Genomic DNA, 16,517 nt, shown 5'->3' with positions numbered 1-16,517 from the left:
CTTCCTGCTGCAAATGTTCCTGCCCCTTATGCTTTAGCATCAATATCAGCTTTAACATTTGATCATTGTGGACATTGTTTGGCTACTTCTTCATCAGATGGAACTGTATGCACCTGGCTACTTGAGGTTGGAAGCACGAACAATGTCCAGCCCACAGAATCAACCGTCTGCTTTCAAAGCTATGCATTGTATGTTTGTTGTACAGAATGGGTCATAAATGTGACAAGTTTGTCATCCTTTTATAGTTTCAGTTTCATTTTCCTTGCAGTTCAAGTGGATCAATTCTTGTTGCAGTAGGATGTAGCCCCAATAATGCAAATGTGGTTCTTTGGGATACATTAGGAGGCACTAGGCTTGCCAAATAGGCCCACAGCATTGGCTAGGGTGCAGGACTCGTGTTAAGTTCTGGTAGGAAAAATGGGACAGACAAACAGAGAGAATGTCTTCTTGGCGCTCATTGGTGCTGGAGGTAACGTACCAAGTAACTTGTAGATGATTCCAGTGGCTTTGAACGATGTAGCGTTTATGTTGTACATTACACAGGGTTTTATTGAATGGCTTTAAATATTTTTTCTGTGGCTGAATTGCATGATGTGTGTAGGTGGTGCACGATCAGTTGCTGTTTTTTACCATGACAAAAAACGGTCAAAAATTTTTTTCTTGAAAAATTTTCCCTACCTATCAAACTAGGCATTTTTCCCCTTCAAAAAAGTTCCAGACCATCAAACATGGTCTGAAACAAGAAGAAGGGAATTTTACCCTTCTGACATTTTTCCATGGAGATTTTCCCCTAAAAAAAGTTCCCCCTCTAAAAAATCGGTGCCATCAAACTTGGCCTTAAAGAAAAAGAAAGAGAGGAAAGGACGAGAGAAAGAGAAGAAAAGTGAGCAACATAGAAAGCAGAGGACGAGAGAAATAGAAGAAAAGTGGGCAACGTAGAAAGCAGAGGACGAGAGAAATAAAAAATTACTTATCTATAATGGCTTCTCTTTGCAAGTTTCTGTGCCGCCGGACGACAGTAACATATCTATAATTGCTTCATTTCTAAAAGGCTTATGGGATAAGGCCACTGTGATCATTATTTCACAGCTGTTGGCGCAACACCTATGCCTTCCTCCACAACACCGCAACAGCAGGACACTTTGCCTGGCCTTTACATCCAAACTCAAAAGCAAACATAGAGATCGGTCCCGAATTGACACACAGTTCCTCTTCGACGATGAACCAGAGGGATGAGGGTCTCCCACTTAAGTTTGTTGTAAAAATCTGTATGCCGATACCGTTCTCTGGTCTCTATATTCTACTGTAGATTTGCTTCGTGGAGAAGCTGCCGGCGAATTGGCTCGTCTTACTCCCAATGACAAATAAAAGTGCTTCCAACTTCGCAGGCCCAGTCCTTCATCTAGTGCCTCGTCATCTTTTTTTTTTTTTACTGCATCAAAGCTTCTTGGACTTCACTGCCCTCTTCAGCCGAATTCAACAAGTGCAATGGTATTGGTAGAGATGACTGATAGTTATTTTGTCATCCAACTACACTTTAAACCAAGTTTTAGGTCACGTTTGATGGCTGGGGGAAACACTGTTGAAGAGGAAAAACATGAAAAAAATGTACGATTTCAACCGGTGTTATCAAACATCGGTAACTTTTCTCGGGTAAAAAGGTTGATCCAGGGTAATTTTTCCCTGGAAAAAAGTCGGACCCTGGAGGGTCTGACTTTTTTGCGCAGATAATTTTTTTGCCCGTTAGGGCTTCTTCCTCACTCTTGTTCCTCTTTGATCACTCGCCCGACCGCTCACTGTTCTCTCCACCACCGCCGCTGCTCAGCCTCCAGCCGTCGTCGTGGTGTTTCTAACAAGTTGAGCCGTCATCGTGGTCTTCCGAAGAAGTTGAGGTACGTCAACCTCTCTCTGCCTATTTTGCGTTTTCCCTATTCTATGATGACGAAGATTTTATGTTCAGAAGACAGGGAGGCATGTGATGATGGTGATGAGTCTGACTCCATGCTCGGCATCCCCTTCATGATCATCATCATCATGCAACCGCCCAAAACGCCTTTTATCCTGCTTTCTTTCCATGATTGTCTTTGCAGATAACCCTCGCTATCTCTTCCTCTCTCTGTTCTTGCCTCTTTATATATATCCATTCCCCTCGTTCATTCCCTCCATGTCTTCCACATCCCCTCTACTGTTTCCCTCTTTTCCTCTCAGAAATTTTGAGCTTGGATTGTTTCAGATAAAAGTAGGTGAAATTGCCATCCCCTCTTTTGCTTCTTTTTGATATATTTTATATTTTCACCGTTCAAACCTCATGGTTCGTTTGTTAACTGCTCTTATTTGTCATGGGCTTTTGTTGTTCACTTATTTCTTTCTTTTCTGATTCTTCATTGAGTTGGGTTGGGTTTCCCTACATGAAGATAAAAACTCTTTCTGCCTTTTGGCATGGGCTTTTTGTATACTTCTTTCGTTGGTTTCTGTTTTTCTTTTTCATCTGTCTTAATGTTGGTAAGCCTAACACATGCTTAGCACATAGCTTCACCACATTTATAAAGTCTGTTACCGTGTTTTGGGCTTTTGGCAGATGTAAGAATCTTGTGTGCAAATATTACATAACGCTGTGACAGACTTTATCTAATTTCCCCCGATAGCATTGGTCCCCAAGTGTGACCCTCTTCTTAAATGCACGAAACTGTCCCCACTAGTATCCATTTTTCTTCTGATAACAATAAAAAAATGTCTCATTCAGCGGTTTGGAGACCTGTTTAATGCTCACTGCTTTTATCAAGAGAAAAGTACCTTGTTAGAATTATAATCCTGCTAACTCCCACAGTTCAGTTTCATTATAGGCTGTAAGATGTTGTTGCAGGGTACTCGAGAAGGTTTTCCTCTGATATCTGTTCTTGTTTTAAGAAGACTTTTCAACATAATTTAGGAATTGAATCATATATAAAAGTCAGCTCTCCTGGATTTGGTTTTATATCTGATTTCTTAAGATCTCAATGCGTCAGAACAGCTGGTAGATTTAGATCTGATCCGTCTCATTCACATTCTTCCAGGCCCCATAGGACCTCACTACCAAACCTATTAACTTCAACTTTGGGACATCTCTTTGAGAGTTAGTGGAATGGGACCTGCAGTCCCACCTTGTCATGTTTTCATTGACGTGGAAGGGGACCCATTAGGAGTTCATCTTGTCCTATAAACTGCTTGAGAGAGGGAGGAGGGAGAAGAGGCCAGGCAGAGATGATTGGGGTATTGCCCATAGCAGTGCAACAGGAGATTGAATAATTTTTATACATTCATGAAGTTGACGCCCGTTACCAATCACTGCGACCTCCCTTTCTCCAACCTGGTAATGAATTCCTAGAATCTTATGTTGCACGCAGACTTTGAACATTCACCTAAATCTGCTTATGTTGGAAGTATATTGAAAACTGGCTTTCCTTGGAGCAATACATTTTATCAAAGCAGAATAAGGACTGAGCCAGTGCTTTCTTCTTTAAAATATCTGAACTTTCTAGTTACATGAACTTTTGAAACATGCTTTTTTTCTTGAACATGACTCTGCCAATCCTTTAAATATCAGCAAGGTTAGCCTTCTGGCCGAAACAAGAATTCTGTTCTTGGATACGTAGACATGATTCCTTATACATTCATAGTTTCATACACTCAAACCTGCGTTTAAAAATTTGTTTCTTCAGTTCTTACTTTTTATTTCTTGCTTGTCGCCTCAGCTATAATTTATTGGTCATCCTTAATGCCAGTTCTGCTCAAAGAAACTGGATATGATAGACCTTCACCTAGTTGATCCCGAAAAAATCTGAAAACCTGCAATATTTTGTTTACCAATAGAGATCAAAATGAATGATAAACGTTGGTATCAATGGGATCTTTGCATCTTTTACATATTTTTCTTACCACCAACCTCTGTACCCATAGTAGTATAGTTGTTTGATATTAAAAATTTTGATGAAAATTCATTTGAGCAGAACTGGCATATTTTAAATATTTTTGATGAAAATTCGTCTTTTAATTTATTGATTTATTAATGCACATGCATGTGTGATAAAAAAACTGTTTGTTATTGGCCAGTCATTATTCTTACAATTGAAATGCAAGTTAGTATTGTCAATTTTGTTTACACATACATTTTCACGTACGTTTGTTTACACATACGTTTTGTCCATGAACTGAGCCTAAGCCCATCTGCTACTGAACAAATTGATTCAACTCAAGTGTTGAAGTATGCATCATATTTGATCTGACCATTTGGAAAGGGAAAGTTGGTACAGTTTTGCTATTCATGTTGGCCTCTTGAATGTTGGACAATGCTAAGTTTTGATCCTTTGACCTGCCACTTTGCTGCCTAGAAATTGTTGTTTTTTTATGAAATGTTTTTTGGCCTTCTGCACTTATGGCATTCTTCCTGCTGCAAATGTTCCTGCCCCTTATGCTTTAGCATCAATATCAGCTTTAACATTTGATCATTGTGGACATCGTTTGGCTACTTCTTCATCAGATGGAACTGTATGCACCTGGCTACTTGAGGTTGGAAGCACGAACAATGTCCAGCCCACAGAATCAACCGTCTGCTTTCAAAGCTATGCATCGTATGTTTGTTGTACAGAATGGGTCATAAATGTGACAAGTTTGTCATCCTTTTATAGTTTCAGTTTCATTTTCCTTGTAGTTCAAGTGGATCAATTCTTGTTGCAGCAGGATGTAGCCCCAATAATGCAAATGTGGTTCTTTGGGAATTTTACCCTTCTGACATTTTTCCATGGAGATTTTCCCCTAGAAAAAGTTCCCCCTCTAAAAAGTCGGTGCCATCAAACTTGGCCTTAAAGAAAAAGAAAGAGAGGAAAGGACGAGAGAAAGAGAAGAAAAGTGAGCAACATAGAAAGCAGAGGACGAGAGAAATAGAAGAAAAGTGGGCAACGTAGAAAGCAGGGGACGAGAGAAATAAAAAATTACTTATCTATAATGGCTTCTCTTTGCAGGTTTCTGTGCCGCCGGACGACAGTAACATATCTATAATTGCTTCATTTCTAAAAGGCTTATGGGATAAGGCCACTGTGATAATTATTTCACAGCTGTTGGCGCAACACTTATGCCTCCCTCCACAACACCGCAACAGCAGGACACTTTGCCCGGCCTTTACATCCAAACTTAGAAGCAAACATAGAGATCGGTCCCGAATTGACGCACAGTTCCTCTTCGACGATGAACCAGAGGGAGGAGGGTCTCCCACTTAAGTTTGTTGTAAAAATCTGTATGCCGATACCGTTCTCTGGTCTTTATATTCTACTGTAGATTTGCTTCGTGGAGAAGCTGTCGACGAATTGGCTAGTCTTACTCCCAATGACAAATAAAAGTGCTTCCAACTTCGCAGGACCAGTCCTCCATCTGATGTATTGTCATCTTTTTTCTTTTTACTGCATGAAGCTTCTTGGACTTCACTGTCCTCTTCAGCTGAATTCTACATGTGCAATGGTATTGGTAGAGATGACTGACATTTATTATGTCATCTGTACACTTTAAACCTAGTTTTAAAGAAAAACAAAGAGAGGAAAGGATGAGAGAAAGAGAAGAAAAGTGAGCAACGTAGAAAGCAGAGGATGAGAGAAACAAAAGAAAGGAGAGCAACGTAGAAAGCAGAGGATGAGAGACAGAGAAAATTATTTATCTATAATGAATTCTCTTTGCAGGTTTCTGCGCCGCCGGACGACAGTAAAATGTCTATAATTGCTTCTTTTCTAAAAGGCTTATGGGATAAAGCCACTGTGATAATTATTTCACAGCTTGTTGGTGCAACACCTATGCCACCCCTCACAACACCGCATCAGCAGCAAATTGTGTCTGGGCCTTTACATCCAAACTCAAAAACAAACATAGAGATCGCTTCCGAATTGATGCACAGTTCCTCATCGACGATGAACCAGAGGAGGGTCTCCCACTTAAGTTTGTTGTAAAAATCTATATGTCCATACAGTTTTCTAGTATTTTTATTCTTCTGCAGATTTGCTTCGTGGAGAAGCTGTCGGTGGTGGATTGGCTCATCTTACAACCAACGACAAATAAAAGCGCTTCCAACTTTGCAAGACTAGTCCTCCATCTGGTGCCTCATCATCTTTTTTCTTTTTACTACATGAAGCTGCTTGGACTTCACTGTCCTCTGGAGTTGAATCCTATATGTGCAATGTTATTGCAAACATAGAGATCGGTCCCGAATTGACTCACAGTTCCTCTTCCACAATGAATCAGAGGAGGGTCTCCCACTTAAGTTTGTTGTAAAAATCTAGATGCCCATACCGTTCTCCGGTATTTATATTCTTCTACAGATTTGCCTCATGGAGAAGCTGTCGGCGAATTGGCTCGTCTTACTCCCAATGACAAATAAAAGCGCTTCCAACTTCGCAGAACCAGTCCCCCATCGGGTGTCTTGTCATCTTTTTTCTTTTTACTACATGAAGCTTCTTGGACTTCACTGTCCTCTTCAGCTGAATTCTACATGTGCAACGGTATTGGTAGAGATGACTGACAATTATTATGTCATCTATACACTTTAAACCTAGTTTTAAAGAAAAACAAAGAGAGGAAAGGACGAGAGAAAGAGAAGAAAAGTGAGCAACGTAGAAAGCAGATGACAAGAGAAACAAAAGAAAGGGGAGCAACGTAGAAAGCAGAGGATGAGAGACATAGAAAATTATTTATCTATAATGGATTCTCTTTGCTAGTAAAATGTCTATAATTGCTTCTTTTTTAAAAGGCTTATGGGATAAAGCCACTGTGATAATTATTTCACATCTTGTTGGTGCAACACCTATGCCACACCTCACAACACCGCAGCAGCAGCAAATTGTGTTTGGGCCTTTACATCCAAAATCAAAAGCAAACATAGAGATCGCTCCCGAATTGATGCACAGTTCCTCATCGACGATGAACCAGAGGAGGGTCTCCCACTTAAGTTTGTTGTAAAAATCTATATGTCCATACAATTTTCTAGTATTTTTATTCTTTTGCAGATTTGCTTCGTGGAGAAGCTGTCGGTGGTGGATTGGCTCATCTTACAACCAACGACAAATAAAAGAGCTTCCAACTTTGCAGGACTAGTCCTCCATCTGGTGCCTCATCATCTTTTTTCTTTTTACTGTATGAAGCTACTTGGACTTCACTATCCTCTGGAGTTGAATCCTATATGTGCAATGTTATTGGGAAAGATGACTGACAGTTATTATGTCATCCAAGTACACTTTAAACCTTGTTTTTAAAAAAAAAAAAAGAGGAAAAGACAAGTGAAAGAGAAAAAAAGTGAGCCACGTAGAAAGCAGAGGACGAGAGAAAGAAAGTATTATTTATCTACAATTGCTTCTCCTTGCAGGTTTCTGTGCCGTCGGACTACAGTAAAATGTATATAACTGCTTCTTTTCTAAAAGACTTATGGGATAAGGCCACTGTGATAATTATTTCAAAGCTGTTGGCGCAATACCTATGCCTCCCTCCACAACACCGGAACAACAGGACATTGTGCCTGAACTTTACATCCAAACTCATAAGCAAACATAGAGATCGGTCCCGAATTGACTCACAGTTCCTCTTCCACGATTAACCAGAGGAGGGTCTCCCACTTAAGTTTGTTGTAAAAATCTGGATGCTCATACCGTTCTCTGGTATTTATATTCTTCTACAGATTTGCCTCATGGAGAAGCTGCCGGCGAATTGGCTCGTCTTACTCCCAATGACAAATAAAAGCGCTTCCAACTTTGTAGAACCACTCCTCCATCGGGTGTCTTGTCATCTTTTTTCTTTTTACTACATGAAGCTTCTTGGACTTCATTGTCCTTTTCAGCTGAATTCTACATGTGCAACGGTATTGGTAGAGATGACTGACAATTATTATGTCATCTGTACACTTTAAACCTAGTTTTAAAGAAAAACAAAGAGAGGAAAGGACGAGAGAAAGAGAAGAAAAGTGAGCAACGTAGAAAGCAGATGACAAGAGAAACAAAAGAAAGGGGAGCAATGTAGAAAGCAAAGGATGAGAGACATAGAAAATTATTTATCTATAATGGATTATCTTTGCTAGTAAAATGTCTATAATTGCTTCTTTTCTAAAAGGCTTATGGGATAAAGCCACTGTGATAATTATTTCACAGCTTGTTGGTGCAAAACTTATGCCACCCCTCACAACACCGCAGCAGCAGCAAATTGTGTCTGGGCCTTTACATCTAAACTCAAAAGCAAACATAGAGATCGCTCCTGAATTGATACACAGTTCCTCATCGACGATAAACCAGAGGAAGGTCTCCCACTTAAGTTTGTTGTAAAAATCTATATGTCCATACAGTTCTCAGGTATTTTTATTCTTCTGCAGATTTGCATCGTGGAGAAGCTATCGGTGGTTTGGCTCATCTTACAACCAACGACAAATAAAAGCGCTTCCTGCTTTGCAGGACTAGTCCTCCATCTGTGCCTCGTCATCTTTTTCTTTTTACTGCATTAAGCTGCTTAGACTTCACTTTCCTCTTGAGCTGAATTCTATATGTGTAATGTTATTGGGAGAGAAGACTTACAGTTATTATGTCATCCAAGTACACTTTAAACCTTGTTTTAAAGATAAAGAAAGAGAGGAAAGGACAAGAGAAAGAGAAGAAAAGTGAGCCACGTAGAAAGCAGAGGACGAGAGAAAGAAAAAAATTTTTGTTTACAATTGCTTGCAGGTTTCTGCACCGCCGGATGACAGTAAAATGTCTATAATTGCTTCTTTTCTAAAAGGCTTATGGGATAAAGCCACTGTGATAATTATTTCACAACTTTTAGGCACAACACCAATGCCTCCCTCGACAACAACGCAGCAGCAGGAAATTTTGCCCAGGCCTTTACATCCAAACTCAGAAGCAAACATAGAGATCGCTTCCGAATTAATGCACAATTCCTATTCGACGATGAACCGGAAGGAGGAGGGTCTCCTACTTATGTTTGTTGTAAAAATCTCTATGCACATATAGTTCTATGGTATTTTTATTCTTCTGCAGATTTGCTTCATGGAGAAGCTGTCGGTGGATTGGCTCATCTTATACCAACGACAAATAAAAGCGCTTCCAACTTTGCAGAACCAATCCTCCGTTGGGTGCCTCGTCATTTTTTTCTTTTTACTACATGAAGCTTCTTGGACTTCACTGTCCTCTTGAGCCGAATTCTACATGTGAAATGTTATTGATAGAGATGAGTGACAGTTATTATGTCATCCAAGTACACTTTAAACCTAGTTTAAAAGAAAAAGAAAGAGAGAAAAGGACGAGAGAAAGATAAGAAAAGTGAGCAACGTAGATAGCAGAGGACGAGAGAAATAAAAGAAAGGGGAACAATGTAGAAAGCAAAGGATGAGAGACAAAGAAAATTATTTATCTATAATTGATTCTCTTTGCAGGTTTCTATGCCGCAGGACGACAGTAAAATGTCTATAATTGTGTCTTTTCTAAAAGGCTTTTGGCATAAGGCCACCTTGATAATTATTTCAAAGCTTGTTGGTGTAACACCTATGCCACCCCTCACAACACCGCAGCAGCAGCAAATTGTGCATAGGCCTTTACATCCAAGCTCAGAAACAAACATAGAGATCACTCCCAAATTGATGCACAGTTCCTCATCGACGATGAACCAGAGGAGGGTCTCCCACTAAAGTTTGTTGTAAAAATCTATATCTCCATACAGTTCTCTAGTATTTTTATTCTTCTGCAGATTTGCTTCGTGGAGAAGCCGCCGGTGGATTCGCTCGACTTACAACCAACGACAAATAAAAGCACTTCCAACTTTGCAGGACTAGTCCTCCATCTGGTCTTCGTCATCTTTTTTCTTTTTACTGCATGAAGCTGCTAGGACTTCACTGTCCTCTTGAGTCGAATTCTACTTGTGCAATCTTATTGATAGAGATGACTCACACTTATTATGTCATCCAAGTACACTTTAAACCTTGTTTTAAAGAAAAGGAAAGAGATGAAAGGACAAGAGAAAGAGAAGAAAGGTGAGCCACATATAAAGCAGAGGACGAGAGAAAGAAAAAATTATTTATCTGCAATTGCTTCCCTTTGCAGGTTTCTCCGCCGCAGGACGACAGTAAAATGTCTATAATTGCTTCTTGTCTAAAAGGCTTATGGGATAAAGCTACTGTGATCATTATTTCACAGCTTATTGGCGCAACAGCTATGCCTCCCTCCACAACAACAAAGCAGCAGGAAATTATGCTCAGGCCTTTACATCCAAACTCAGAAGCAAACATAGAGATCGCTCCTGAATTGATGCACAGTTCCTCTTCGACGATGAAACGGAAGGAGAGGGTCTCCCACTTAAGTTTGTTGTAAAAATCTATATGTCCATATAGTTCTATAGTATTTTTATTCTTCTGCAGATTTGCTTCGTGGAGAAGCTGTCGGTGGATTGGCTCGTCTTACAACCAACGACAAATAAAAGCGCTTCCAACTTTGCAGGACTAGTCCTCCATCTGGTGCCTCATCATCTTTTTTCTTTTTACTGCATGAAGCTGTTTGGACTTCACTGTCCTCTTGAGTTGAATCATATATGTGCAATGTTATGGGGAGAGATGACTGACTGTTATTATGTCATCCAAGTACACTTTAAAACTTGTTTTGAACAAAAAGAAAGAGAGAAAAGGACAAGAGAAAGAGAAGAAAAGTGAGCCACGTAGAAAGCAGAGAACGAGAGAAAGAGAAGAAAAGTGAGCAACGTAGAAAGCAAAGGACGACAGAAAGAGAAGAAAAGTGAGCAACGTAGAAAGCAGAGAACCAGAGAAAGAGAAAATTATTTATCTATAGTGGCTTCTATTTGCAAGTTTGTGTGCCGATGGACGACAGTAAAATGTATATAATAGCTTCTTTTCTAAAAGGCTTATGGGATAAAGCCATTATGATTATTTCACAGCTTGTTGGTGCAACACCTATGCCTCCCTCCACAACACCGCAGCAGCAGCAAATTGTGCCCGAACCTTTACATCTATACTCAGAAGCAAACATAGAGATTGCTCCCAAATTGATGCACAGTTCCTCTTCGACGATGAACCAAAGGGAGGAGGGTCTCCAACTTAAGTTTGTTGTAAAAATCTGTATGCCCACACAGTTCTTTGGTATTTTTATTCTTCTGCAGATTTCATTCGTGGAGAAGTTGCCAGTGGATTGGCTCGTCTTACTACCAACGACAAATAAAAGCACTTCCAACTTCGCATGACCAGTCCTCCATCTGGTGTCTCGTCATCTTTTTTCTGCATGAAGCTTCTTGGACTTCACTATCCTCTTGAGCCGAAATCAACATTTACAATGATATTGGTGGAGATGACTGACGATTATTAGATAAATACAATTGCACTTTAAACCTAGTTTTAAAGAAAAAGAAAGGTGGGAAAGGAAGAAAAGTGAGCAACGTAGAAAGCAGAGGATGAGAGAGAGAAAATTATTTATCTATAATGGCTTCTCTTGGCAGGTTTCTGCAACACCGGACGACAGTAAAATGACTATAATTGCTTCTTTTCTAAAAAGCTTATGGGATAAAGCCTGTGATAATTATTTCATAGCTTGTTAGCACAACACCTCTGCCTCCATCCACAACACCGCAGCCGGAGGAAATTGTGCATGGGCCTTTACATCCAAACTAGAAGCGAACATAGAGTTCGGTCCCGAATTGATGCACAGTTTCTCTTCGACGATGAACCAAAGGGAGGAGGGTCTCCCACTAAAGTTTGCTGTAAATATCTATATGCCCATACAGTTCTCTAGTATTTTTATTCTTGTGCAGATTTGCATCTTTGAGAATCTGCTGGCGGATTGGCTCGTCTTACTTACAACAACAAATAAAAGCGCTTTCAACTTCGCAGGACCAGTCCTTCATCTGGTGCCTCGTCATTTTTTTCTTTTTACTCCACGAAACTTCCTGGCCTTCACTGTCCTCTTGAGCCGAATTATACATGTGAAATGGTATTGGTAGAGATGACTAACAGTTATTATTTCATCCAAGTATACTTTAAACCTAGTTTTAATGCAAAAGAAAGAGAGGAAAGGACGACAGAAAGAGAAGAAAAGTGAGCAACGTAGAAAGCAGATGACGAAAGAAAGAGAAGAAAAGTGAGCAACGTAGAAAGCAGACAACGAGAGAAAGAGAAGAAGTGTGAGCAACGTAGAAAGCAGAGGATGAGACAAAGAGAAGAAAAGTGTGCAACGTAGAAAGCAGAGGACGAGAGAAAGAGAAAATTACTTATCTATAATGGCTTCTCTTTTCAGGTTTCTGTGCTGTCGGACGATAGTAAAATGTATATAATTGCTTCTTTTCTAAAAGGCTTATGGGATAAAGCCACTGTGATAATTATTTCACAGCTTGTTAGTGCAACACCTATACCTCCCTCCACAACACTGCAGCAGCAGCAAATTGTGCCTGGGCCTTTACATCCAAACTCAGAAGCAAACATAGAGATCGCTCCCGAATTGATGCACAGTTCCTCTTCGACGATGAACCAAGGGGAAGAGGGTCTCCAACTTAAGTTTGTTGTAAAAATCTGTATGTCCATACAGTTATCTGGTATTTTTATTCTTCTGCAGATTTCCTTCCTGGAGAAACTGCTGGTGGATTGGCTCTTCTTATTACCAACGACAAATAAAAGTGCTTCCAACTTTGCAGGACCAGTCCTCCATCTGGTGTCTCATCATCTTTTTTCTTTTTACTGCATGAAGCTTCTTGGACTTCACTATCCTGTCGAGCCGAAATCTACATGTGCAATGGTATTGGTAGAGATGATTGATAGTTATTATGTCATCCAAGTACACATTAAACCTAGTTTTAAAGAAAAAGAAAGAGAGAAAATGACGAGAGAAAGAGAAGAAAAGTGAGCAACGTAGAAAGCGGAGGAGGTGAGAAGGAGAAAATTATTTATCTATAATGGCTTCTCTTTGCAGGTTTTTGTGTCACCGGACGATGGTAAAATGACTTTAATTGCTTCTTTTCTAAAAGGCTTATAGGATAAAACCACTACGACAATTATTTTGCAGCTTGTTGGTGCAACACCTATGCCTCCCTCCACAACATCGCAGCAGCAGCAAATTGTGTTACATCAAAACTCAGAAGCAAACATAGAGATGGCACTCGAATTGATGCACAATTCCTCTTCGACGATGAACCAGAGGGAGGAGGGTCTCCCACTTAAGTTTGTTGTAAAACTCTGTACGCCCACACAGTTCTCTAGTTTTTTATAAGTCTGCAGTTTTGCCTCTTGGAGAATCTGCTGGCGGATTGGCTCGTCTTACTTCCAATGACAGATAAAAGTGCTTCCAACTTCGCAGGCTCAGTCCTCCATCTGGTGCCTTGTCATCGTTTTTCTTTTTACTGCATGAAGCTCCTTCGACTCCACTGTCCTCTTGAGCCGAATTCTACATGTGCAATGGTATTGGGATAGATGACTAACAGTTATTATGTCATCCAAGTAGACTTTAAACCTTGTTTTAAATAAAAACAAAGAGAGGAAAGGACGAGAGAAAGAGAAGAAAAGTGATCCACGTAGACAGCAGAGGACGAGAGAATGAAAATTATTTATCTACAATGGCTTCTCTTTGCAGGTTTCTATGCCGCCGGACGACAGTAAAATGTCTATCATTGCTTCTTTTCTAAAAGGCTTATGGAATAAAGCCACTGTGATAATTATTCACAGCTTGTTGGCGCAACACCTATGCCTCCCTCCACAACACCGCAGCAGCAAGAAATTATGCTCGGGCCTTTACATCCAAACTCAGAAGCAAACATAGAGATCGCTCCCGAATTGGTGCACAATTCCTCTTCGACGATGAACCAGAAGGAGAAGGGTCTCCCACTTAAGTTTGTTGTAAAAGTCTTTATGCCCATACAGTTCTCTGGTATTTTTATTCTTCTGCAGATTTGCTTCGCGGAGAAGCTGCCAGTGGATTGGCTCGTCTTACTACCAACGACAAATAAAAGCGCTTCCAACTTTGCAGGACCAGTTCTCCATCTGATGCCTCGTCATCTTTTTTCTTTTTACTGCATGAAGCTTCTTGGACTTCACTGTCCCCTTGAGCCGAATTCTACATGTGCATTGTTATTGAGAGAGATGACTGACAGTTATTATGTCATCCAAGTACACTTTAAACCTTATTTTAAAGAAAAAGAAAGAGAGGAAAGGACGAGAGAAAGGAAAGAAAAGTGAGCCACATAGATAGCAGAGGACGAGAGAAAGAGAAAATTATTTATCTACAATTGCTTCTCTTTGTAGGTTTCTGCGCCGCCAGACAACAGTAAAATGTCTATAATTGCTTCTTTTCTAAAAAGCTTATGGGATAAAGCCAGAGCTTGTTGGCGCAACGCCTTTGCCCCCCTCTACAACACCACAGCAGTAGGAAATTATGCCTGGGCCTTTACATCCAAACTTAGATGCAAACATAGATATCACCCTCGAATTGATGCACAATTCCTCTTCAACGATGAACCATAAGGAGGAGGGTCTCCCACTTAAGTTTATTGTAAAAATCTGTATGCCCACACAGTTCTCTGGTATTTTTATTCTTCTGCAAATTTGCTTTGTGGAGAAGCTGTCGGTGGATTGGCTCGTCTTACTACCAACGACAAATAAAAGCACTTCCCACTTTGTAGGACCAGTCCTCCATCTGGTGCCTCATCATCTTTTCTCTTTTTACTGCGTGAAGCTTCTTGGACTTCACTGTCCTCCTGAGCCGAATTCTACATGCGCATTGTTATTGGTAGGGATGACTTACAGTTATTATGTCATCCAAGTACACTTTAAACCTTGTTTTAAAGAAAAAGAAAGAAAGGAAAGGACGAGAGAAAGGGAAGAAAAGTGAGCAACGTAGATAGCAGAGGACGAGAGAAAGAGAAAATTATTTATCTATAATGGCTTCTTTTTGTAGGTTTCTGCGCCTTTGGACGACAATAAAATGTTTATAATTGCTTCTTTTCTAAAAGGCTTATGGGATAAAGCCACTCTGATAATTATTTCACAGCTTGTTGGCACAACACCTATGTCTCCCTCCACAACACCGCAGCAGCAGGAAATTGTGCTCGGGCCTTTACATCCAAACTTAAAAGCAAACATAGAGATCGCTCCCGAATTGATGCGCAGTTCCTCTTCGACGATGAACCAGAGAAGGGTCTCCCACTAAAGCTTGTTGTAAAAATCTATATCTCCATACAGTTCTCTGGTATTTTTATTCTTCTGCAGATTTGCTTCGCGGAGAAACTGCCGGCGGATTGGCTCGTCTTTCCTTTGATTTCGGTGCTTTGCTTGGTCACACTTTCGATCTTTCTCTCTGCGAATGCGCTCTCAATATTTACTCCTCTAATGGTATTTGGAACTAATGCAGGCCGTGAAAACCAAATTATGAAGATTTCTATAGTCCTTATTCAACTCTCTTTGATGATTGCCGTCGGAACATGCGTGGCTCATCTCATCATCCTTCAACTGCAAAAAAGTATATATGAGTCTAATCTCTGTGTCCTCCACTCTTAATTTCATCTCCCTATACATTTTTGAAAAGATGTGTCTATTTCACTCAATTTTTGCATGGAATTAGTATTCCTTTTTTTCACAAATTTGTCATCAAAGTCTCTCCATAATTTTTTGAAAAGATGATTCTATTTCACACAAGTTTGTGCGTGGAATTAGTAGCCTTTTTTTCCCTAATCGTGTTGTAAAATTCAATCTTTTTCGAACAACTTTCATTTAACATATAGCTCTTTCCCAATAACTTGGATTTTGGTAGATTGAATCCCTTATATACATATATAGACGGTTGTAGGAAGACCACTAGTTTTCTTATTTTGTGAAATTGCAGGTCACTAGTGAGTAATTGAGCAGCATTACTTTATCGGGCGATTCGGTTCGTGGCAACACTGGGTTGCGAAATAACATATAACTACCCTTTTTCAGGTCCTAACTGTGCATTTGTGGAGGCTTGTGCTGTTGGTGCAGACAAGATATCATGTATTGCAGACAGATGTGCCTGTTTTGACAATGATTATAATTAGCCAGATTTTACGCCTCTGATTATCCTGCTCAGCAACACCCACACCAACATCCATGTATTATGATTCAATAATATATTTTGGGTTAAGTATAAATGTGACATTCAAACTATAAATACTTATGTTTACCAAGTGTACAACTTTAGTTTAAAGCTTCCTGCTAGAGCTAAATATGTGCTTCTAATTAAGATAATAAAGTGGACGGAAGTTTGATTCAAGGAACACGGCCTAGTGATTAGGCAATGTGATAGAAAAACACTTACGCATAATTAAATTTCTATGCTATTCATCAAAGAAAACTTCTGTTTTTGTCACTAATTAGCTGAAGCTGAGTTCTTGAGATAAGGTGAATAAGATACTTATATATGTGAATAATAGTTTTTTTAAGATCAATGTCAGTGGGAAACTTTTTTGCACAATGTCAGAAAGTTGTGCATGAAAGTCTTCAGTATATTAATTTTAAAATTGGACAA

Source organism: Nymphaea colorata, chromosome 8, assembly GCF_008831285.2.
Source record: "Nymphaea colorata isolate Beijing-Zhang1983 chromosome 8, ASM883128v2, whole genome shotgun sequence".
Lineage (NCBI taxonomy): Eukaryota > Viridiplantae > Streptophyta > Magnoliopsida > Nymphaeales > Nymphaeaceae > Nymphaea > Nymphaea colorata.
The sequence above is the reverse complement of the archived record's forward strand: the minus strand, read 5'-3'. Positions refer to the sequence as shown.